Here is a 24773-nt window from a genome sequence, read left to right on the forward strand (position 1 = left end):
TAGTGAATTTACAAGACATTTGAAAACTTTAGAGCAAAAAGAAGCAAACTCACCCAAGACATCTAGATGGCAGGAAATAATCAAAGTGAGAGCTGAAATCCACAAAATAGAAACAAAGAAAACAATATAAAGCATCAATGAGACAAAGAGTTGATTCTTCAAGAAAATCAACAAAATAGACAAACATTTATCCAAACTAACCAAAATACAGAGAGAAAATAAATTAACAAAATCAGAAATGAAAAAGGAGATATAACAACAGACATGGAAGAAATACAGAGAATCATCAGGTCATATTTCAAAAACCTGTACTCCACACAATTGAGAAACTTAAAGGAAATGGACAGCTTTCTGGATAAATATCACTTATCAAATTAAATCAAGACCAGATAAGCAAGTTAAATAGACCTATAATGGAAAGAAATAGAAACAGTCATCAAAAGTCTCGTAGCCAAAAAAAAAAAACAAGCCCAGGGCAAGATGGTTTCAGCTCGGAATTCTATAAGACTTTCAAAGAAACAATACCAATACTCTTCATAATGTTTCACTCAATAGAAACAGAAGGAACATTGCCAAACTCTTTTTATGAGGCTACAATTATCATCATATCCAAATCTCATAAAGAAATTACTAAGAAAAATAATTTCAGACCAATCTCAGTCATGAACATTGATGCAAAAATACTAAATAAAATACTGGTAAATCGAATCCAAGAACACATCAGAACCATCATCCACCATGATCAAGTCAGTTTCATCCCAGAGATACAGAGATGGTTCAACATATGAAAATCTGTCAATGTAATCCTTCATATACACAAACAGAAAAATAAAAACTACATGACCATCTCATTAGATGCTGAAAATGCTTTCAACAAAATACAACATCCCTTCATGATGGTCTTGGAGAGAGCAGGAATACAAGGAACACGCATAAACATAATAAAGGCAATATATAGCAAGTCAACAGTCAACATCAAACTAAATGGAAAGAAACTCAAAGAGATCTCACTGAAATCAGGGACAAGTCAAGGTTGTCCACTCTTTCTATATCTGTTCAATATAGTTCTTGAGGTCTAGCTAAAGCATTAAGCTAACAAAAGGATATCAAGGGGATACAAATTGGAAAAGAAGAAGTCAAACTCTCACTATTTGCTGATGATATGATAGTTTACATAAGCAACCCCAAGAATTCTACCAAGGAACTTCTACAACTCATAAACACTTTCAATAATGTAGCAGGATACAAGATTAATTAAAAAAATAAAAGTCAGTAGAACTCCTTTACACAGATGAGAAACAGGCTGAGAAAGAAATCAGAGAAACATCACCCATTACAGTAGCCACAAATAACATAAAATAACTCAGAGTAACTCTAACCAAACAAATGAAAGACCTATATGACAAGAACTTTAAATTTTTGAAGAAATAAATTGAAGAAGACAAAGAAAGTGGTAAGATCTCCCATGCTCTTGGGTAGGTAGAAATATCATTGTAAAAATGGCAATCTTACAAAAAGCAATCTACAGATTCAATGCAATGCCCATCAAAATCCCAGCAAAATTCTTCACAGACCTCAAAACAATGGTGCTCAGCTTCATATGGAAAAGCAAACAACCCAGGATGGCCAAAACAATCCTGTACAAAAAAAGAACGTCTGGAGGAATCACAATCCCTGACTTCAAACTCTACTGCAGAGCTACAGTACTGAAAAAAGCCTGGTAATGGCATTAGAACAGATAGGTGGACCAATGCAACTGAATTGAAGATCCGGATATTAATCTACACACCTTCAAACACCTGATTATTGACAAAGAAGCAAAAATTATCAAATAGAAAAAAGAAAGCATATTTAACAAATGGTTCTGGCATAACTGGATATTAGCATGTAGAAGAATGAAAATAGACCCATATCTATCACCATGCACAAAACTCAAATCCAAATGGGTCAAAGACCTCAATATAAAGTCAGCCACATTTAAAGATTAGAAGAGAAAGTGGGAAGTACACACTTGAACACATTGGCACAGGAGACCACTTCCTAAATATAACCCCAGTAACACAAACACTGAGAGAAACAATTAATAAATGGGACCTCCTGAAACTGAAAACTTTCTGTAAAGCAAAGGACATGGTCAAAAAGACAAAACGACAGCTTACAGAATAGGAAAAGATCTTAACTAACCCCACATCAAACAGAGGTCTGATTTCTGAAATAAGCAAAGAACTCAAGAAATTGGTCATCAAAAGAACAAATAATCTAATTTTAAAAAAATGGAGTACAGACCTAAACAGAACTCTCAACAGAGGAATCTAAAATGGCTGAAAGTCACTTAAGGCAATGTTCAACATCCTTGGCCATCAGAGAAATGCAAATCAAAACAACTCTGATATTCCATCTTACACCTCTAAGATGTAAGAGTAGCCAAGATCAAAAACACTGATGACAACTTATGCTGGAGAGGTTGTGGGTTAAAGGAAACACTTCTGCATTGCTGGTGAGAATGCAAGCTGATACAGTCCCTTTGGATATCAGTATGATGATTTCTCAGAAAATTAGGAAACAACCTTGCCCAAACACAACAATATCACTTTTGGGTATATACCCAAAGAATACTCATTCGTGCCACAAGGACATGTGCTCAACTATGTTCACAGCAGCATTGTTTGTCACAGCCAGAACCTGGAAACAACCTAAATGACCCTTGACCGAAGAATGGATAAGGAAAATGTGGTACATTTACACAACGAAGTTACTACACAGCAGAAAAAAATAATGACCTCATGAAATTTGCAGGCAAATGGAAAAATCCAGAAAACATCATATTGAGTGAGGTAACCCAGACCCAGAAAGAAAATTATCATTTGAATTCACTCATAGGTGGTTTTTATTATTTTTGTTTGTTTGTTTGTTATTATTATTATTTTTTTATTAATTTATAAAAGTTTCCACTTCTGCCCCTCCTCCCAATACCCTGCCAGTACATGCAGACAAAACAAGACCCAGTGCCATTGTCAATGGCTTCTCAGTCAGCCCCCATGTCAGCCACATTCAGAGATTCCAGTTTGATCACATGCTCGTTCAGTCCCAGTCCAGCTGGCCTTGGTGAGCTCTCATTAGATCAGTCCCCTTGTATCAGAGGGTGAACGCACCCCTCGCGGTCCTGATTTCCTTTTTCATGTTCTCCCTCCTTCTGCTCCTCATTTGGACCTTGGGGGTTCAGTCCAGTGCTCCAATGTGGGTCTCCGTCTCTATCTCCATCTATTGTCAGATGAAGGTTCCCTCTGGTCCAGCCTTTCTTGCTCACCTTCTCCCTCCTTCTGCTTCTCATTTGGACATAGGGAGTTAAGGGGATTTTTTTATTTTGATCAAGTTTATTCTGTGTTCTGTATGCTTCTTGAACCTTCATAGGAATATCGTTCTTTAGGTTGGGGAAGTTTTCTTCTATAATTTTGTTGGATATATTTTCTGGGCCTTTGATCTGCAGTTCTTCTCCTTCTTTAATCCCTTTATTCTTAGATTTGGTTTTTTTATTGTGTCCCAGATTTCTTGAATGTTTTGTAATGAGAATTTGTTGGATTTGTCATTTTCTTTGATCAGAGCATTTATTTTCTCTATGGTATCTTCAGAATCTGAGATTCGTTCTTCTATCTCTTGTATTCTATTGGTTATGCTTGATTCTGTAGTCTCTGTTCATTTACCTAGATTTTCCATATCCAGTCGGCCCTCGGTTTGTGTTTTCTTCATTGCCTCCATTTCAGTTTTCAATTCTTGAACTGTTTCCATTACCTGTTTGATTGTTTTTCTTGATTTCCCAGTGTATCATTCGCAGATTTACTCATTTCTTCAAACTTTTTGTTATACTTCTCATCCATTTCTTTACTCATTTCTTCAAACTTTTTGTTATACTTCTCATCCAATTCTTTAAGGGAGTTATTCATATCCTGTTTAAGGGATAATATTGCTTTCATAATGGCACTTTTTTCCACTTCTTCTGGATTAAGGTATTCAAGTCCTTCTATTGTAGGGTCGTTGGGATCTGGTGTTTTCATGTTGTTTTTCAGATTGTTGGAGGAGTTCTTGCCTTGGTGTCTGCCCATCTCTTTCTTCAAATGCTCTCTATTGGATCTTCTGATACCGGGTCAGGTTCCCCCTCTAATGGATGTCTGCTAGAAGATCAGTGCCCCTTGCTGGCCAGAAATGTCGCTGAGGTGACACAGGGCCCACCTGTCCTCAGGCAGGCTATCAAAACACAGGAACTGCCTCCTGCCGGGTTGAGCCCACAGCCCAGGCCCAGCGAGCAAGGTAGCTGAGCTGGAGAGATTTTATGGCCCCAGGGGGATGGGAGGAATAGAGGAAAGTATACTTGGATGAAAGCTGGGATGGGAGGCGGGAGAGCTCAGCAGGGTGGAGCCACCACTGCAAGGTGACCAGGGAGTCAAGGGGGTCAGGGAAAGTCTGAATTCCTCCTTGCTGGCTTCTGCCGTGGGCCAGGAGCAAACTCACCCTTCCAATGGATGTCTGCTAGAAGATCAGCTCCCCTTGTTGGCCAGGAATGTTGCTGAGCTGACACAGGGCCCTTCATAAGTGGTTTTTAAGCATAAAGCAAATAAAAAAACCAGCCTACAAATCACAGTCCCAGACAACCTAGACAACAATGAGAACCTTCAGAGACATACATGGATCTATTCTACATGGGAAGTAGAAAAAAGTGAAGATCTTCTGAGTAAATTAGGAATATGGGGACCATGAGAGAGGGTTGAAGGGGATAAAAAAGGAAGGGAGGGAAGCATAGAAAAATGTATAACTCAATAAAATCAATAAAGAAAGACCATTTAAAAAGAAGAAGGGGGAGAAAAATGTTCCACAATCTTATCTTTACCCTGATGCTCTCCTAACCTTCTTTTCTTGCCTGGTACTTTGACACCAGTGGCTCTCCCTTCATCATTAGTTTGCCCTAAATCAGAGCTCATCACTGTTCTTGTATTGTGAAACACTCAGGAATAATAAGCATTTTCCAATGCTTCCATCTATCTCTAAAAATGTTTTTGAACCTTCATGTATAAACTTTCCATAGTATTAAATGAAGAAGTTGTTAGATTATTATAATAAATTTTTATTAGTCTGATTTATTTTTGCTTTACATAATGTAAAATGTGTTTAAATGTTGAAGAAAATATAGAAATCAATATATAGTTTTTACTCAGATGGTGCCTTTGATTTCTCCTTATTCCACTTATTTTACTATTATTCTGTCTCTGTTTCTTTTTCTCTCTCTCTTACACACATACATACACACATATTCCAATATTTTCTGCTTGTTGCTCATCTGATTATAACATGGCTACATTATGTATTCTTAACCCCTGAACCCTTAAAATGTGTTTCCTAAACAGAAGATATTAGGTTACACAACCCCAGTATAATTTTTAAATTAGAACATAGTTTAGCAATCATTTATACATAATACATGTTTCAAATTTCGTCTTCAACACTAAACTGGAGCTTCAAAATGTGCACTTGTGATGTTACACATGTTTAGATATGGCACAGTATTCCATGCCTTGTGGGAGTTATTCATCTCCTAATAGTATTGTTAAGACACACAGCAATAGCTTTTATTAATTGGCCTCAACCACAACTGGTCTCACAGCGAAGGCTCATCGAGAAAAGGCTTGAGGACTTCTGGATATTTGAGAACAGGCATTCACAGGCTGTGGTATATATTAAAACAGAAGGCAGTACCACACCGACTTCATTAGAGCTGATTATATTCATGCTACAATTAAAGTAATTACTTCGCTTTAAGAATTGATGCATTATAAATATGTTTAATGACTAAAATTAAAAAGAGCAATTATGGTATAAATGCATGAAATTATGTTGTAGTGTGTTTATACTAATTATCACTTGTCAGCTAAAATAGCTGAATTGAACACTTTGATGTCTGGCAAAGTTGTTTCACCATATAGCAATGATTGTCAACCTGTATGTCATGATGTCTCTGGGGGTTGAATGACCCTTTCCCAGGTGTCACATTTCAGATATCCTGCATATTAGATATTAACATTATGATTCATAACATAATTACAGCTATGAAAGAGCAACACAAAAATTTTTATGGTTACGGATCACTACAACATGAGGAACTGTATTAAAGATTTACAACATTAGGAAGGTTAAGAGCCACTGCCTTATAGCAAAGGTGTTACTGATCCAAGAATCCATAGGAGAAGCACATTATGCTTGAGAGATTATGGCTTGTGCAAAGAAAAGATGTTTTTACCCTCATTCATGAAGTGACTATACAAAATTGTAGTATCAGAAAGCATATAATACATAATAATCCTGATTCCTAGCATTTGCTAAGTCTAGGACCTAGGGAGTTTTACCATGTCAGTGACTTCAGGATCACTTGTTTGAGATTGTTACACTGGGAATAATGTGCAATCTTTTAAGCAAAAATAAGCATCTCCATCTCTGGTGTTTGCTGATCCATCATTAGTTTACAGCATGATGATTCAATTGTTAAAATGCCATCTCCTTAAATCCCAGGCCCTAGAGATGCTGGATGCTACCCTGGAGTTAAAAATTCCCTCTCCTTTAGTTAAATGTACTTAGAATTTGACACGCTTCCAAATACCACTCTATACCTTGATGTTTCTGCTGCAGTGTATTTCAAAGATAACTCAATCCATGTGTTTCTGATTCATTTATTCTCATGTCATCAAAACATTGTTTCCTTGGAATGTTTGATGCCCAAGCATCAAACTTACCGAACTTCTTCACACACCATTTCCCTTTAACAGAGAGGAAGAAGGGGTTTGTAAGCCCTACAAAGTGGTAGAAAAATGGTTTTAATTTTAAATTCCTACAGTTCATTGCATCCCATGTCCTTTTTTTTAAGAAAGTCTTTTCAAGTTGTCATAATAAAATATCACAGATTTGAAATATTTAAACAGCAATTATTTCCTTCTTACTGCTCTATGACTAAGCAGTCAACTGAAAGGGAAAGGGTGAACCTGCTTGTTGATGAGACATTTTTCTCAACTTTTAGGCTGCCCCTTTTTCATTATTTGCCTTTTTTTGATGTACTGGGATGTAGAAGAGATATCTTTTCTCTGACTTCCTATTTATACAAGGGCACTAATGACATCACAAAAATCTGAGCATCAATTTTCTCTCAAAAATTACAACACAGATATCACCTTGCTGGAGATCATAAATTTTATATTTCACTTATTTTCTGGGGAGGCATAAACAGTCAGAATATAACAAATAAAAATCATTGGAATTACATTAAATAGGCTGCATAATTGTATATAGCGTTACACAGTAGTGAAGGAAGTACAAACAGTATCTCCTGGTTACAGTTATGGGAAAACTTTAAATCCTATTTTATTAACTAGACTATCAATGTGAATTGTAACAACAGAAATAAAAAGAAGCAAATGGCAAAGCAATATTGAAAAGCTCCTGGTAAACTAGCCACTAACTAATCTACTAAATAAATGATTGTCTTTATATATTACCCCAGAAGGGAATATTCAATGTTAGCTAGTGCTACACTTCAACAAAAAAACAAATCACTACATCAAAAACCAATATTTTCTCTAGAGCAAATGGCAGGAATGCCTAAAGTCTTTCATAAAGAATGTGGATTTAGGGGCTGGAGAGATACCTTAGTGCTTAAGAGCATTGGCTTTCTCTTCCAGAAGACAGGAGTTCATGTCCCAGTATCTACATGGCAGTTCACAACTTTCTGTAAATCCAATCCAAGTATATCTGACACACCCTTCTAACCAGTGCTGATGCTAGGCACAGAGAAGCAAGAAAACAAATCAATACACTTTCAAAATAGACAGGATTAAAAATTCAACAGTAACAATGATTCTTGGTTCCATTTCAACAGATTTCTTAGAGTAGACCTGGGGTGGAACTAAGAACTTGACATTTAAGGCTCAGGAAGCCACTCCAAGCATATTTGGAGACCAGAGCATTAACTGAGTGAAATATATTTAAAAAGCTATTTTGAGATATCATATTTTGTTTGATGAGAGAATGAGCCAAGGGTAAGAAGACTCATCATCCTAGAGTGTTGGGCTCTCTACTGGATGTCCACAAATATTTTGGTGATCATCTAGATGATGAGAACACCGATTCTGTAGGCAATCAATGTGTATTAAAGTTTATACACTATTTGTAAGGCCTTCAAATATGCAACATGTTTACATGACTGGAAAGAAACAAGCAATTTTTTAAGGGGAATATTGTAGATATATTTGTAATCCTTGAAAAAAGATTTTCATGAAGAAACAAGTATGGTAGGATTCATAGAGTTCAGAAGTTATATCAAATGATAGTTTACAGGATGTCTCACTTTTTTTATTCCAATGTTTGATTCTAAAAACTGATGAATGACTTTTGGAGACTCTGTTCTGTCGATTTATACTGTTTACTTCATTTGTATACATAAAGCAAAGAATGTCTTTTCCATGCTTATGTTTCTACAGTTTGTTATAGATGAAAAATAGTTTTGTTTGTATGCACAGAATAAAGGAGGTAAGACGGATGCAAATCATGTTTGTATAAGGTATTACAGCATCTCTCCAGTCAACTGCAAAATTAAACTCACCGATGCGCTGACGAAATCAAAACAATGTGTTTTATTTTTCTCAAGAAAATCTCCAGCCCAAATAGCAATTTGGCTTCCTATTCCTTTGCTTAGAAAGTACATTTTCATTTACCACAAGTGTCTAACTTAATCAAAGATACAAACATAGGAAGGGTGTCTGGTTCTTGTTTCATTGTGTTTCAGAATGTAAATGAGAAGCAGTGAGAATGTACATTCTGAAGGCATCTATTGTATATATTCCCAGCAGTGTTTATGAATTTCAAACATTTTAGCTGACTGTAACCAGGATAAAAGAAATTTTTATTATTTAAAGATGAAAAATGTCTGGAGATTTTTTTAAAAAATCATTCATTCTTTAAAGGTATGAAGTTGCATAGTCTATAGAGTAGGAAATATAAGAGTGTATAGTGTAACAAAAAATCTCCTATTCCCTTGCTTAAAAATAAATCACCCTTAAATTTATATAAATCACAATTATTACTAAGTGACCACTTAAGAAGGAACAGACAAAAACTACATGGTAATATTCATGTATCTTTCTTACTAGAGATAACTTTGAAGTTCATATAGTTAAAGCTGTTACCACAATACAGCTTCTCTAAGAAAGAGTTAATATGACAATGACAGCAAAGGTTTAAGGTGTTTCTTCAGCTACCACTTCATGTGTTTTTTTATCATGTATGATTAAACATAGCTTTGACAAAAACTCTTACACCAACATGTACATTGAAAAATGTAAACTGTGGGATCACTAGTCTGATCAGCCAGAGATGTCACAATCGTGTTTTCACACTGTTAAAATACTGTAGACTCTGTCATCACTGGCAAATATTGAAGGTTGGTGATGTTCTTTTTTGGAGAGTTTTTAAGAAAATGGCATCCCTAGCTTAGCCATATGTGGTACCTCTGTCCCATGTGCTCCCCTCTGAAGGCTTAGTACTCAAAGACAGAAAAGGTTTTCAGGGTCAGGCAGTGGATGACTACAACGAAGTTGTGTGTTTTAGATACAACAAGTCAGTACTTATGCCGTGTACAAGACCTGTGAAAACAACCCAGGCGAAATCCCAGCATACAGGGAGGAGAGAACCATGATCATCCCTACCTAACTGAGAAGTTATTCGTAACTGAGAGCTGATGGAAGAGGCATATTGAGTTTTCCTTAAGGGTGTAGCGCTTGTTGGTTGATGATGCTCACCGGTGGGTAGCCACATATACTCAACGAATATATGGGCAGCACAATCTGGACTGAGTAGGTTTAAGAAAAAAAAAAGGACACAAATTTGGTTGTTTAGGGAGGAATGAGGGAAGATAAGATCAAACTATAATATATTAAATTCTCAAAGAATAAATAAAAGCATTTTAAAAGAATCTGACCATCTTATACACTGCTGAATTATACACAATATGGCCTGCCTACTATAGAGTATTTTTCTGATAAATATCAGAAACTCATGTGTATTTCCCCTTTTCAGATATATTCTAAAACTGATCTTAGAAATATAGTGTCAACATAGAATAAAGTGCATAAAATAAAGCTATGTAACCATACTAGATATTGAGATAATTCATCTACTTAGCAACAGAGAAATGCCGGAAGTAGTTAGGCTGTCCTCTGCAGAGCACCACACAGCTAAAGGAAACAAGGCAGGCTTCTGACAAGCAGCTTGGAAATGACCCTCAGTGAAAAATCAAGTGAAAAAAAAAACTCTCTTATGGAATTTTGCTAGAGTGGGAATTCCCACTCTATAAATTCCTTATACATTTGAACATATTTTATTGGAGAAACAAAACTGACTTTTAAAATAAACAGGAAGAGGGTGGCTCACAATGACTGAAGAGAGCCTTGAAACGTGGCCCTAGAAATAAAATGTTACAATGCTTATTTTAATTTGAAAAGATTAATATAAGATTATGTTGTGTGTATGGGCTTATGGTTTTTGTTTTTACATGATACTGCTTAACATATCTATATGTACAGATGTGTTACAGTAATTATAAAAGGAAAACTTAGTTAACTTTACGTATGTATCAAATTTCTTTCTCAAAAAGTATTTAGTTTGAATGTATGCCACCATGGGCAATCATAATCCTCTTCTGTTTAACATTTTATAAAGTGGAGGTGTTTCTTACACACCATTTCATACAAATAAAGCCAAGATTTCTGACAAAACAGGTGACTCTTGGGTTCAGATAACAAATGTATATGATGAAATAAGATGCATTGCGCTGGATGAAATTGAAAAGCTTATCAAGAACTCCTCACGTCACATTAATGGAAGAATGTCTGAATATGAGTCCACGAAATGACTGTGATTATTCAATAAAATTGCACTTCAAAAGCAAAATAGACTCATAAACTATCTTGTATAAAACCCATTCTTTGTTCTGAAAGTTAATGCATGAACTCAAAAAGGTACAAAGCTTTTGTTACATTTTTCAGAAATTAACTAATAATAAATTTTTATCTGGTCTACGCACGCTAAACAACAGACTCAGAAAACTGTCAATTTGCACACTCAAAGACAGCGCGAATTAGGAACGACTTTCTGCTAGGTGCTGCAATCTTTACACAGATAGTAGTAAATGGATGCATTAACAAAGTAGGGATCCTCTTGATACCTGCATGGTACGGCACTATATGAGTTGGTAGCACCGAATTGCCAACATTTTGTCTTTTCTGAATGTGCTGGCTAGTTTCGCATCAACTTAAGGCAAATTAGTCTTTGGGGAGAGAAACTTCAGTTGAGAAAATGTGTCACCAGATTGGACTGTGACAAAGCCTGCCATGCATGTTTTAAGTTCTTGATAGCTATGGAAAGGCCAAGTCCCGGACAGGTGGTTCTGGGTGGTATGAAAACCTGGCTGAGCAATTTTGGGAAGCAAGCTAATAAGCATCATCTTTCCATGGCCTCTCTTTCAGTTTCTGCTGCCAGCTTTCTGCCCTGCTGGAGTTCCTGCTTTAACTTCCCTGGTGATGATTGGTTACCTGAAGTGTGAGTTGAAATCAATGCATTCTTCCCCAAGCTGCTTTTGGTCACAGTAAGTTATTGCATCCATAGATACCCAACTATTCCTCAAAATTCAACTTGAACTTAGTCAGTTCACCCAATACAATTATAACTTTGCTGAAATAGCGTGTGATAACTAAGTCAACCAAATGTAAACATGAACAGACCTTCTACTGAATCATGGAAAAATATCTTAACTGATAAAGGGCTGAAAGAACTTACAGATTTTTTAAAAGTGTTATTTATAATTAACTATAAATACATCATATACACATAAAAGGTCATAATAAATTAAAGCATTATGTTGGCCTTGTTTCGGCTCTGCAACTGTCGACAAAAGCACCACTTATGAAATGCATCAAGTTATTGTAATTTTTCTATATGCAACGTGGAAATTGTATTAAAACAAAAATGTCATAGCTACAATTTCAATAATCATAAGTGAAATATAAAATCTTGAATTTGCCTGAAAATATTTTAATCACAAAAACTTGGTGCTTTATATCAATGACATAAGAATGGTAAAGTCCTGATTATTCCAAATCTGGGTAGTTAACTGGAGTTTTTAATAAAGGACTCCCCATCTCTGCCTATTTTGAACCCCCCATAAAATTATGTGAATAATAGCATGGATGATTAATGAATCTTTTGTTACAATGTCTGAATTTAAGTGAGATCAAAATAACATGCAAGTAGTTTATTCTTCCATCTGCCAGAGGGGGAAGTGACCTCAAGTACTGGAGAGCAGGACATGAGAATTGTCCAACAGAAAAAGAAGATCATAAAATAGGAAATAAAAATTTAGCACAGGCCCTGGACACCAATCCTGAATCTAAAAGGAAAATAAGTGTAATTGAACTATAAATTAAAAAGCTACACAACCAAGGACCAGCAGAAAATCTAAAGTTACATCTGTAGTGCTATAATATCCTTAGAATATTCCAAGAAAATAGAATCTTTATATTTCATGAAAATTTCCATATCAGGATAGTTAAATGAATCCTATACTTGATAAATATTAACATACTATTTTGAATTTACAAAAGAGTTTCAACAAAGCATGAGTTTTTATATGGGTGCAAACTAAAAAGATAATTTGGCAGTAGATAGAATTTAATTCTTGTTGTCTGCAGCCCATGCATCACCTTCTTTTTGCTGAGACATGCATCCACTCATCCTCCCCGAGCACACATTTTCCCACCAACAAGATAACAGATTTAAACCGTATGATCCCTTAGTGGTCTATGACTGACATTCTGTGATCCTGATTCGAGTTTATTTCCTTTTCTCTTTAAAATAGCATAATCATTTGCATTATTTCAGACTAAAGTATATTAATGGTTACTATTTCTTTATCTCTAAATATGCTTTCTCTTTCTTCCAGTTCATCTCACTCCACTCCGATCAGAAACACACACACACACACACACACACACACACACACACACACACACACACACACTTGTTCTGAAAACCTGGAAGAATACAAAGACAGAAGTCAAGGAAGTAATTCATAATCATATGAGCCCACTCCCCCGTCACTTTAGAAAGAAAGAGAATTTATAATAAACAATGAACTTCTTAAAACTCTCTAAGCAGTGGTCCTCAGCACTCAAGGTCAGTTCCCTAGAGAGTCTCTGAGGATTTTGAGGGTCTGGCTAACATTTGCCCCCTGTGTTGCCTCTGCACACAGTTGATTCTGCTCTCCTCCTGCTTTCTGTAAAGGTCATCCCCTCACACTCCAGAGAATTTACATATATTTATGTGTAAGGAACAAAAGATGAACTGCGGAAGAAGGACGTCAGTGTGACAGCTGAAAGGAAAACCAGTACCTTACGTTGGTAGATGCTAACTGTGGGGACAATATGGAAGGGAGATTGGGCAGATACTTATCATGAGATACAGAAATATCCTCTGTTTAAATTTAATCAGTAATTGGCACTAGATTTAATCTCTACAGATTCTACTATATGTGTTCTACTATAGCTTTATCCTGTGTTAGGTTACTGACTATGCTAATAATACCTGGTTCACATTGAAGGGTGCAGAATGACAGTAACAGTTTACAATCCCTTTATTAGTCTGCCAAGGAAAGCCATGAGGCCCGTGACCGTCCATGCCTTCACTGGAGTTCCATTAATCAGGCTGACAAACCTGTTCCAGCTAGCCTCGTTGAGCAATTGTACACTATTCATTCTTCTCAACGTTTTTAATTCACTTACTTCTTTTGATTTCAGTACTCAGTGAGGCCGGTCCAAGTATCCATCTGCAGGACTGACAGAGATGTCGAGAGCACTGTGGAACCAAGAGCCTGCTACGACGCCTCAGGTCACAGCTGCATCAGTGAAGACAACTTCCAGAAAAAGTAGTAAGAGCAAAGAAGATGAGTTATTCTTGTATTTGTTTTTCTTTCTTGACACAGCCATGTATCTCCGGCTGGTCTAAAGCTCCCTCTAAAGCTAAGGATGACTCTGCTTGCACTGTTTCTCTCTTCCAAGTGCCGGGTTAGAGGTGTGCATCATCAGACCATACAATTCAATTGCACATAAACGTCTTTAATGACGGTGTATCCCAAATACATTTGAATATCATTAAAAACCACTTAAAATGACAATGTGAGCTTGTTTTATTTGTATACTATGAATCAAACACACATTGACTATAAGCCTCTACTATTGTTTCTGCAATAATTAAGAAGAAGTGAAACATTTCTGTTTCAATTTTAAAAAATCAGTATTGATAAAAATATTGTGTTTTTCTTTATGAAAATTAAACATATAAATTTACATTTTTTCCAATTTCGTAAATTAAATCTGTGCTTGAAACCTTTTCTTCATTTGTTCCCAAAGAGACGATGGCAGTCACTCTCTCATCTATGTTAAAACCCTCTAGTCATTTAAGGCAAAATTCGCACCTCTGTTTAACCAGTAGGTAGACTGGAAGTCTATAAAAACACATTTCTAAAGTCAACTCTGATTTTCTGACCCAGCACTAGACAAACCACGATTTCAATAAAATAAATTCTAATGTAAGCACCATATCATCTCTTTCTGTCTCCATCTGGATGCATTGGGATTTATAGCTGGAATGTTTGTAAAGATAAATGCTCAGAGGGCAATGAGTGCCATTACTCTCCAAAGTACATTTGATATGTGTTGCTCCTGTCTGCTCTGATAGTTTCCCCAGCACTGTGTGTGAAGAAAGCCAGCTTTAATCTGTAAAGATGAATCTCAGCCCCCAACCCCCTACTGGTTTTAATGGCGGTGACATAGCTACATGTCACAACAGACTTTGGAAAGGGACCCCTGAGTGTCCAATTATTTTAAGCGCTTTTCCTATTCCCTGTCAGTCAACTGATCGGGGTGGATTTATGTGGCAGTAACACTCCTCTGACACGAACTTCCGGAGGAATCATTCCATAATTCAGCCTCAGTTAATGTGGCCTTAAAAGTTAAGTGTTTCCTCAAGTTTTCAATAGATTACAGCACTTTCTAAAAGCTGCATTTCTGGCTACAAGTTTATTGCTTAGACAGGATTTAAAAAACTGGCAAAGAAGTCTTTTCCTTTTCTAGTAAAATGAAAAAGAAGAAAAAAAGACGGTGGGGGGGAGAGAAGGTTAAGAGAAACATCCTGTCCAGAGTCCCAGAAGAATATCTTGAATATGGAACTGGAGAAGTGATCATTTTCCAATATTGTCTAAATAAACCAGGAATTGTCAATGCAATATTCATCAACTTCAGAAGGGAGTATTAGAGATTTTGTGTTCTCTGTAAACATTCTGCCGTCAGCCTCAAAACACTTTTCTAGAATTCTTTTGTGCTCCAGATTCTCAATATTATAACCAGTCCTACTTTCATAATTATTATATATGAACTTGACACAGTTCCCAAAGTTTCCTCTGGGTACCTGGGTGTATCCACAATTCCAATCAAATTGCCTGTTACTAAATGACTGCATCTTTTGTCATATAATCATGAAGATACTCACACATGGTAGAGTGCCTACTTAGAATGCAAAAATAGGAACCGTTGTTTTCTTGTTCGTTCCAGCACTCAGGGTTGGTGAGCAGTACAGACCTAACAATGAGAAACAGGCCTGGTGTCCACCTAACACAGTGCAAAGCTGACATAGTCCTGCCTGGATGAACTGGGTCATCACTGCACCAGCATGTGCAAACACCTCTGCATGCCCAGGTCTGTAGCGAATACTACTCCTTGACACACTAAGAAGAAGATGCTATTCCTACATCGGTCTTCCTCACCCTTCCAATTAGTTTTATAAGCTATGAAAACAATTAAATGGCATTAGCCACAGAATTCTGCTAGAGAATAGTAAGATTGATATTTGTTTTATTTCTCATGACAAAGAAAAATGACACGTATATAATAAAAGTGACTGTGTCCATAACTATGACCTGATATTATATTTTCAGGCAGGTATAACTTTGAAGCAACTTGGAGAATGTTTGGAAATATTTTTCTCCTCTAAATTGTGAATATCATAGACAATCCAGGAAGTCAAATAGACTATATTTCTGTTTCTAAGTGAAAAGGTAAAATAGAAATTGCAATCAGATGAGCCATTTGATTACTTTTTAAAGGTAATAGCTTCAACATGATCCAAAATTCGGTATTTTAAAATGAAACATCCACCTACACACTTGGCAAATTGCCCAAGTCTAGACTAGCACAATGACAAACTTAGGAGACAGGAAAATACAATTTTGATATCATAAAGATCAAAAACTACTTAAAAAGACTATCCAATTATATTTGAACCATCATCTAGTTGATTAATATTAGATTTCAAATAAGAATTAACAAAATGTATTGGGAAACATACTTTGAGCTCATCAAATTGAATTTTTCTCAGAACATTCAAAAACAGAATGGCTGATGTGCTAGGAATTGAGTATGAACTGTGTTCCAGGAACTATATGTAGATGATGTAAATTAGCTGGCTTTTTGCAAGTAGATACTTGCTGATCTTTTTGCTTTTCTTTCGTATATTGATTTATTCTTTACCAAGGAAGCACAGACGTGGAGGGTGATTGAGACACTTGTCTGAGCTGCTGTCTCTGACAAAGGAGCTGCTGACCACACACGCCACATCAGCAGGGTTTTGTCTTTCCTGTCTGACAGTTTGCTGTTGACACTGTGATCTTCAGCCGTACTCTTTGAGTTCTGTTCTCTGATAGAAAACTGCATATGTCTATAAGAAGCTTGGTTTTCTGTCTGCTTTTATTCTAAGCATTAATTTGCTATTTATTTTTTCGAATTTGTCTGTACAATAAAAAGGACAGAAAAATTATGAAATAATCATTTGGCACTTTCATTTCTCCTGAAATGTTATTTCTGTACACCTGCAAACTATAGTATGATCTTGAACATATAAACTACTACAGAACACAGGAATCAGTAAGTTTAGATAAAAGTGGGAGAAAAATGAAAACAGCCAGGAGATCTCAAAAAGGAAGAGCTACAAAGACACAAACACACACACTTTCTAAAAGCGGCAGAGGAGATCTTCAGGGCCCGGCAGTGAAGAGTGATTCTGCACATTAAAGAGCACTTCTCTCCAAGTCAACAAAAACTATCTTCCCACCAAAGGAACAGCTGGGGATGGTCTTGGTTACATACACTGAATAACCAGTTAAGGCAAATTACAAATATTACAGTTTCTACTTTATCTGTTCAACGTTATGGTCAATAACAGGAGAGGAGAGAGAAGCAGAGAGTCAGAAAATTTAACATGCACAAGGAAATGTGAACCAGGGATTTTGTAGACAGCCAAATAGAAGCCAAGAATATTTTCACTGTCCAAGAAGAATCCAGACATCATGTTTTCGCTGGAATCAACTGGAAGTCAAGATTTGGCAAGCTTTAAATGGGAACCCATTAATGTTGACTATGGCCTGCTCATCAGTGCTAATCTCAAAAATGGGAAGTACGTACTAAAGCCGCCTTTCCTGATGGGGGGAAACAAACAAAACAAAACAAACCACCATTAATGGAGGGATTTAAGGAATTTGGTCCCATAAGTCAAACTTGAATCTTAGCAAGTATGTAGATTCCACAAGAATTCATAAGAATAGCACAGAGCAGGGGAGAGTTATTCCACAGTCAAGTTGTTCCACAGGGTGGAGTCCAGCAGTATAAACCAGAAGGTTATGTGTGCAAAAAGAAAGGCAATAGTTTCATCAATTAAAAATAAGTAAAGGGAAATAAAATTACATAAAAAGTGATTTTGAATGTATCATAACTATCACAATGAAATGACTTTATTATCCATGCACGAAAAACTACAGTTCAGCAAATGCCATATACAACAAGGAGAAATTGGAACATTAAAGAGGTAGCTGATATTTGGCAATTATAAAACTTTGTGATCCATCTGTTGGAACAATAACTTAGCTGTAGGCATTACAGTAAACTACTTGTGGACCAAACAAACAGATTGTCAACTGTTTGGGCTTTGCTTCTCACACCTATTTGAAAAATAAATGTAGAATGAGAAGCGGGGAACAGGCCCTGGGATGACAGCTGTTTGGACAGATGCTGATATCCAAGCACTGGTTACTGCCATCATCAAATATTTAAAATGAAATAAAGAAAAAATCTTTAACAAAAGCAGAGAAAAAATTACCTGCTGATCATGTTAAAATTGCAGTAAATGGATATTTTCTAGAGAGACAATTACCAATTGAGCATAAAACAATGCAGGAAAAAAAAACTGCCTCCGAAAAGTGAATATAAGAGGATAATAGAGATAAATATTAATCATTTAAAATAATTGTCTCTGAGACTAAAATACCTGTAAAATCAAAATAGCTAGCAAAGCCTCTGCAGAAATCAACCTTAGGAGAGTTGCTCTGTGATCTGTTTTGTTTGGGAGGAGTGAAAGCTCAATTTAGATTCAGCTGCAGTGAATCAGAGATCGAAGCTCTCAGCTGGAGGGGAACTTCCTTCTTTTTAGGAAGATTATAAACTAGTACCTGGGAGGTGCTTGTTTCTTCGTTTTTATTAATAATGAATCTATTGTAATGTATTTGGGGAGAACATTTGTTCCTTGCAATAAAATGTCCTCATTTATCTCCCTTCCATATTCTAGTAGGAAGTGGGTGAGAAACACAGGCAGGAACCTAAAGAAGTGCACACAGAGATAAGAACGCAGTAACGAGCTGAACTCCGCTCAGTCCACAAGGGAGAGATGCACATGCCAACCATATTACAAAGAATGGCGCAGAACAGAGGTCTCCATCAGTGCCTTCCAGACACACGGCAACAGATCCAGAGAATTCTTGTCCCTCACAAATTCTAGAACTGTGTGAGCCTGACTCCTCTTCTTCTTCATTTCAGAGACAAAAAAATAAATATTTTGACAATTTTCTCTCTGTTATATGAGTAATAAAACATTAAAATATACCTTAATATACTCCATCCAGGTAAATAAAATTAAATCTAAATAATACATTCTAAATATCATAGCCTCTAGCATTCTAAATAACACTGGCTGCTCTTCCAGAGAACCTGAGTTCTATTCCCAACACCGATATGGCAGTTTACAACTGTCTGTGCCTCCAGTTCCAAGGAATCTGACACACTCACACAGACATACATGCAGGCAAAACACATTGCACATAAAGTAGAAATAAATACGTCTTTGTTTAAAAGAACTTTTTTAAAAAAACTTACATTCTTAAGAGAGGGCAGGGTACCTTGCCCTGTGGGAAGTCCAAGGCACTCACCCCTCCATCCAGGCCTAGGAACGTGTGCATCCAAACAGAATAGGATCCCAAAAAGCCATTACATGCAGTAGAATCAAATCCCAGTGCCATTATCATTGGTTTCTCAGTCAGCCTCCACTGAGATTGGGAGGGAAATGGGAGGAGGGGAGGTGGTGGATATTTTGAATGATATTATTTATAAAGCAAAAAAGTTTGAATTTTTAACTAAAAAAAACCCTTAGATTCTTTTAAAGATATTATAAGCAAAACCTTTAGTCAGCTGCTAAAAATTGTCATATCATGACTTTTGCATGAGAAGTTCTGTGTATGGCTGTCGTTTATAACAGTAGAGTGAAGACATGCCTAGTACAAGTTATTTCTTTTAAAGATAGCATCATTGCTGCTCATATTTATATATTGAAAGGAAGGCTCAGAAGATTAAGTAACTGACCAAAGAATAAATAAATAAGTACTGCTGATAAAGAAAGTTAATGAAGCTAGCACAGTACACAATAAAATATTGCATATTGATTGATGAACTAGAGTCCAGATCCCAAAAATGAGCCAAAGACTATATGCCCAGTCATGCCCAATTATTTTCCAGGCATCAAGAATATACTATGAGGCATGATCAGACTTAAAGATAAAAAATGTTGAGAAAAGCTAAATATTTAAAAGAAATAAAGAAAAGAAAATTCAGCTATCATCACCTTCCAACCACAAAAATTACTTTGAAATGGATGAAAGACTTAAAACGGTAAAACGAAAGGTCAGATACTGCCAAACTCACAGAGGAGGCAAGGTGAAGCTCCTTAGCATTGTCCTAGCAATGCTTAGTTCTGGATGTGGTGCTCAGGGCTCAGGTAACAATCCAAAAATGAGCCAAAGGGAAAGAATCATGCTGAAAGGCTCATTCACAGCAAACTATTAACAAAAATAAAAAGGAGACATTCAGATTTAGAGAAAAAATTTGTAATCCATAAGTCTGAAAAGATGTTAATAGACAGTAATATATACATTGTGCATATCCTATGTGCAATATATAGTCTAATTATGCATATAAATTACTCCACAGGAAAAAAAACAAAAAAGCTAAACTAAAAAGTGATCCAGAAATGGTCAAAAGATATAACCAAATATGATTTCTAAGACACACAAATGACAAAATTACTTCTGACACAGTGCCACAGTGCACTAATCATAGAGGAAAAATGAACATGTGAAGAAAATGAACTATCATCTCCCATACATTGGTGTGGTCATTGTCGGGAGGACAGAAGATAGCAAATGTTGTCCACAGTGTCTGAGAAAAGGAGGTGTCATTAGGAAACAATAAGATAATATTTCATTGTGATCCATAATCCTTCTTTGTGGTTTGTAAAACCAAGAAATGAAGTCAGTACCTTGAAGAACATTGGCATTGCCAAGTCGGCTACAGCATGGTTCACCCTATGTCACACTAAAACAGATCTGCAGACAAGTCTGCTACAGCATGGTTCACACTAGCTATGACACATTAACACAGATCTGCAGACAAGTCTGCTACAGCATGGTTCACCCCAGCTATGACACACTAACACAGATCTGCAGACAAGTCTGCTACAGCATGGTTCACACTATGTCACACCAACACAGATCTGCAGACAAGTCTGCTACAGCATGGTTCACACTATGTCACACTAACACAGATCTGCAGACAAGTCTGCTACAGCATGGTTCACCCCAGCTATGACACACTAACACAGATCTGCAGACAAGTGAATGGCTAACGAAACTGTGATACCCAGTTGTCTTTCAGTCTCCATGGGGGTAGTATCTAACAAGCAGGTAACTGAGAAAAGCTTTTGATATTGAACTACCTTTATATGTGATGGTCTAGTATTTGCAACCTTCTTATTTTTCATATATTTTAATTAAATGATTATTTACAGTGCCACATAAATGTGATTTACCTAATTGTCATGGCATACTAATTAAAAATAATACTAAGAAAAAAACATCCAACCACATTCAATATTGTCACATTTTCACTAATGTTTCAACTAATGGCTTATTGAGTCCATGGATGGATGACCACTTTTTAGTTTAAAGTCAGGAAGAAAAGAGAGAGGTGAAGAGAGACAAGGGAGGAGACAGGAGAGAACGAGCTCCTGCTACTTGTCACACATGGATACAACAGAAAGAATTGGTTTTCAGTAAAAGAAGCCAAAACAGAACTAGAAAATGTACTACATTCAGTGATTCCCAAAGTTGGAGGCTGACAGAAATGGGGAGATCCATGAGGGTAGAGGTTAATAAGTACAGGCTGGAGACCTAACACTAGACCTAACAGAGTCTAATGACCATTGGTCAAATAATTTACTGACTTTACCTTTGTAAAGAAAGCAGATCTCAAATGTCCTTGGTGCCCAGAAAGGAGTTTTGTGAGATAGGTGAATATATTAAATAGCTTGACTGTGCTAACATTGTCTATATAAGATCTATTTATCAAACAATGGATGGTAAACATTTTGAAAAAAAAACAAGATTTTTTTTTGACTGAACCTCAAATGTTTAAGTTATCTTTGAAGTAGTATTACTATGGTTTATATAAACCATAGGACAGGCACATGCACACATACAGAACACAGACAGTCTGTAGACACCTTGCTTTTCATTTACAGCATTCAAAGCTATGACAAAATGAATTTCCATTTAATGAAAACATAGGAGAAGAGGGGCGAGAATAAAAAGTACAGGGAAGAGGAGTCAGAGAAAGAAAGGGGCGAAAGAGGAAGGGTGTTGAAATGAATGTACTGATTAAGTTAAGCAACAATAGAATAGACTCTGGAGCGGTTTGGTCACTCACATAAAGGCTTCCTACCCAGGATGACTTAGTAGTTATTATTCTTTAAATCAAACCGCTACTTGAGTTGTCTGCAGAAGAAAAGCTCTGAGCCTTGGCTTTAATCACAGGAGAGGCGTGATGTATGCTTTGCAATTAAGGAGTATAAATTACAAGCGGATGCACACAACATAATTAACAATGAGGAGTTGTAAAATATCAACACTTAGTATAGTGTTCTCTTCTTACTGTCTAGGTCAGGATCCAATTGAAATGCATTTTTATGTCTAGAATACATATCAGCGAGTTGAATGTTTAGGGAACCTACAGTACTCAACATGTGCCAACACATCTGCGATTTCATTCTTGATTTCTATCCTTGCCCTTATTTCCAGTTCTTTCAGATCCACCCCGACACTGTGCTGTAAAGTGGTCCTTTCATATACTATATTTTCTTCTAACCTACTCAGTCTGTTGTACCATGACCTTAATTTTTAGATTTCTCATTTCCAGTAACCCTATTTTTCCATAACAAAATTTTAATGTTTCTTTAAACTCTTTTTCAAATCTCTCCAAATAAGATTTTTAAATTATTAAATGAATTAAATAGCATTTTGTGCCTAATCCTGATCTCTCCAGAAAGTTCTCCTGATGTGTTTACTGGTTGTCAAGCATAGTTGCTACATCCTTTTGTACTAGATTTACTCTGATGTTTGCCCACTCTTTCTGTTGAATACTTATTGAAGCATCTATGATGGCAAGCAAAACATACCCGAAATGGCGTTCCCCAGCTCAAGGCTCATTTAGCTGCTTACCTTGCTCCTTCTGTCCTTGCTTTTGTTGGTATTGATAGAAAAAGATTTTGGGATTCAGTGTGGTATGATTCATACGTCCTTTTAACCAATGAGCACTATTCCTTTGTGGGTTTTGGAATAGTCATTATCTATCTGCTTCATCCAAAGTACTAATTATTTCATAACTATCACAAACATGTGATCATTACATTAAATCTGGTAGCACCTGTAGAGGGCTATGATAGTTTGCAAATAAAACTGAGATTCAGATAAATTAAGCAATTGACAGAATTGCTTAATTTTAGATGATAGATTCAGAATTTGAAATGTTGGCTATCCAACTTCATTTTTTTTTCTTCTGCTCCTCCCCATGAAAGGTCCTCCCCATCTAAAAGACTCAGAAATGAAGCCAAGGACTTCAATGATGATGTGACCATGTGAAAGTCCATTTATATCTTCACTGAAAGAACTATGACAATGTGAGAGATAAAAGAACATTTCTATAAAAGTAGTGCTAATACTGTATTTTGCATGAGTACCTAAATGGTTCCTTCAATCAAACATCACCGCCTGTATCCTGGTGAATTTTCCAGAGACTTGTCACCCTTGGGGCAGATTATACATCTTTTTTTTCCTGCCCTGCTTTCATTTTCAATGCAATTAAGAGAATTAGCTGTGAACAGCTGTATGGGTTTGTAATTCGGGGGTTTGGTTGTCATAATTTTCAGACTGACCAAGACTACATAGTCTGGACTGCAGAGTGACAAAATGAAAATGCAAACCTAAACAATAAAACTAACAAGGGAAAGAAAGAGATTGTTTATCCAGCATTGGCATATTTTTCTGTAGCTTTTGGATGCCTTTGCTCCTTCCCCCGTCTTTATTAGTGATAGCAGTTTGCTCGGGTAGTTCTTCTTCTTATGGGTGCATTTACTAAAAGCGAAGAGTCACCACTGTAACTTGAAAAATCATTTTTTTTTTTAGTATCTTTCTATCTGCTTTTGCTCCTAGGACTTGAAGTATAGGGAAAGTACCTGAACTGGGACAGGCATAGTGACAATATTGTACCCTCACCTAACTCTATATTGAATTTTCACTGACAACTCTCTTATTATTAAAGACTTCCTATAAAATTCACTTTAAACTAATTTCCTATTACTGAGCCAGTTACATTTTTTACATTGGATGTCATTTTTCTTTCCAGGACTTCATGAACTTAAAAAAAAAAATACAAAACCCAATGGTTCTTTTCTTATCCCTAATGCAGTTGTGCTTTGGAGCTCAGCCAACAAGTGTCAGCTTCAAATCCCAGAGCCCTTTCAAATCCCGGGGATTAGGATGTGCTTTTTTTGTCAGTTTCATGGACCAATGTTTTAGCTTCCAAGAAGCATGCAAGGCATGGTAACCAAGTAGAACATAGAGAATGTTCTGCGGCACATACATGAATTTCCACTGACTCTATCTCAAGCTGGAGCATACTTTTGCGGTGTTCAGTGACTTTCTCATGGAGAGTTTGTTTTATTTTTTGTTTGTTTTTTGGCATAGAGTCTTAGTATGTAGCCTCAACTGGCCTGGAACCCGTGATCTTCCTGCCTCAACCTCCTGGATGGTGGGGAATAAGTCTATAGAACAATGTCCAGCCTTTGTCTTGTTTTGCATTTAAGAATTTTATATTCTTATTCATTTCTGAGATAACTAACAGGTATACTTCTATACAGGGATGAAGTTCTGAACAACTTCTAAACAATGAAGACATTTGTGATTTTTCTTCTATGCTGTTTTGAGT

The 24773-nt window shown here is 36.4% G+C and overlaps 1 protein-coding gene and 1 long non-coding RNA gene across 7 annotated transcripts in view; one reads left to right on the forward strand and one right to left on the reverse strand.

The window, feature by feature from the left end:
• Positions 1-14681, forward strand: part of LOC125387838 (uncharacterized) — a 40113-nt gene extending 25432 nt beyond the window's left edge. Inside the window, exons 2-3 of the long non-coding RNA XR_007228018.3 lie at positions 11556-11674; positions 13881-14681. This is a non-coding gene — a long non-coding RNA (uncharacterized LOC125387838). The remainder of the gene's footprint in view (positions 1-11555; positions 11675-13880) is intronic.
• Positions 1-24773, reverse strand: part of Agmo (alkylglycerol monooxygenase) — a 273840-nt gene that overhangs the window by 229725 nt on the left and 19342 nt on the right. The gene's annotated exons all lie outside the window — the stretch shown is intronic.

This window comes from Myodes glareolus, chromosome 11, assembly GCF_982192425.1.
Source record: "Myodes glareolus chromosome 11, mMyoGla1.1, whole genome shotgun sequence".
Taxonomy (NCBI): Eukaryota; Metazoa; Chordata; class Mammalia; order Rodentia; family Cricetidae; genus Myodes; species Myodes glareolus.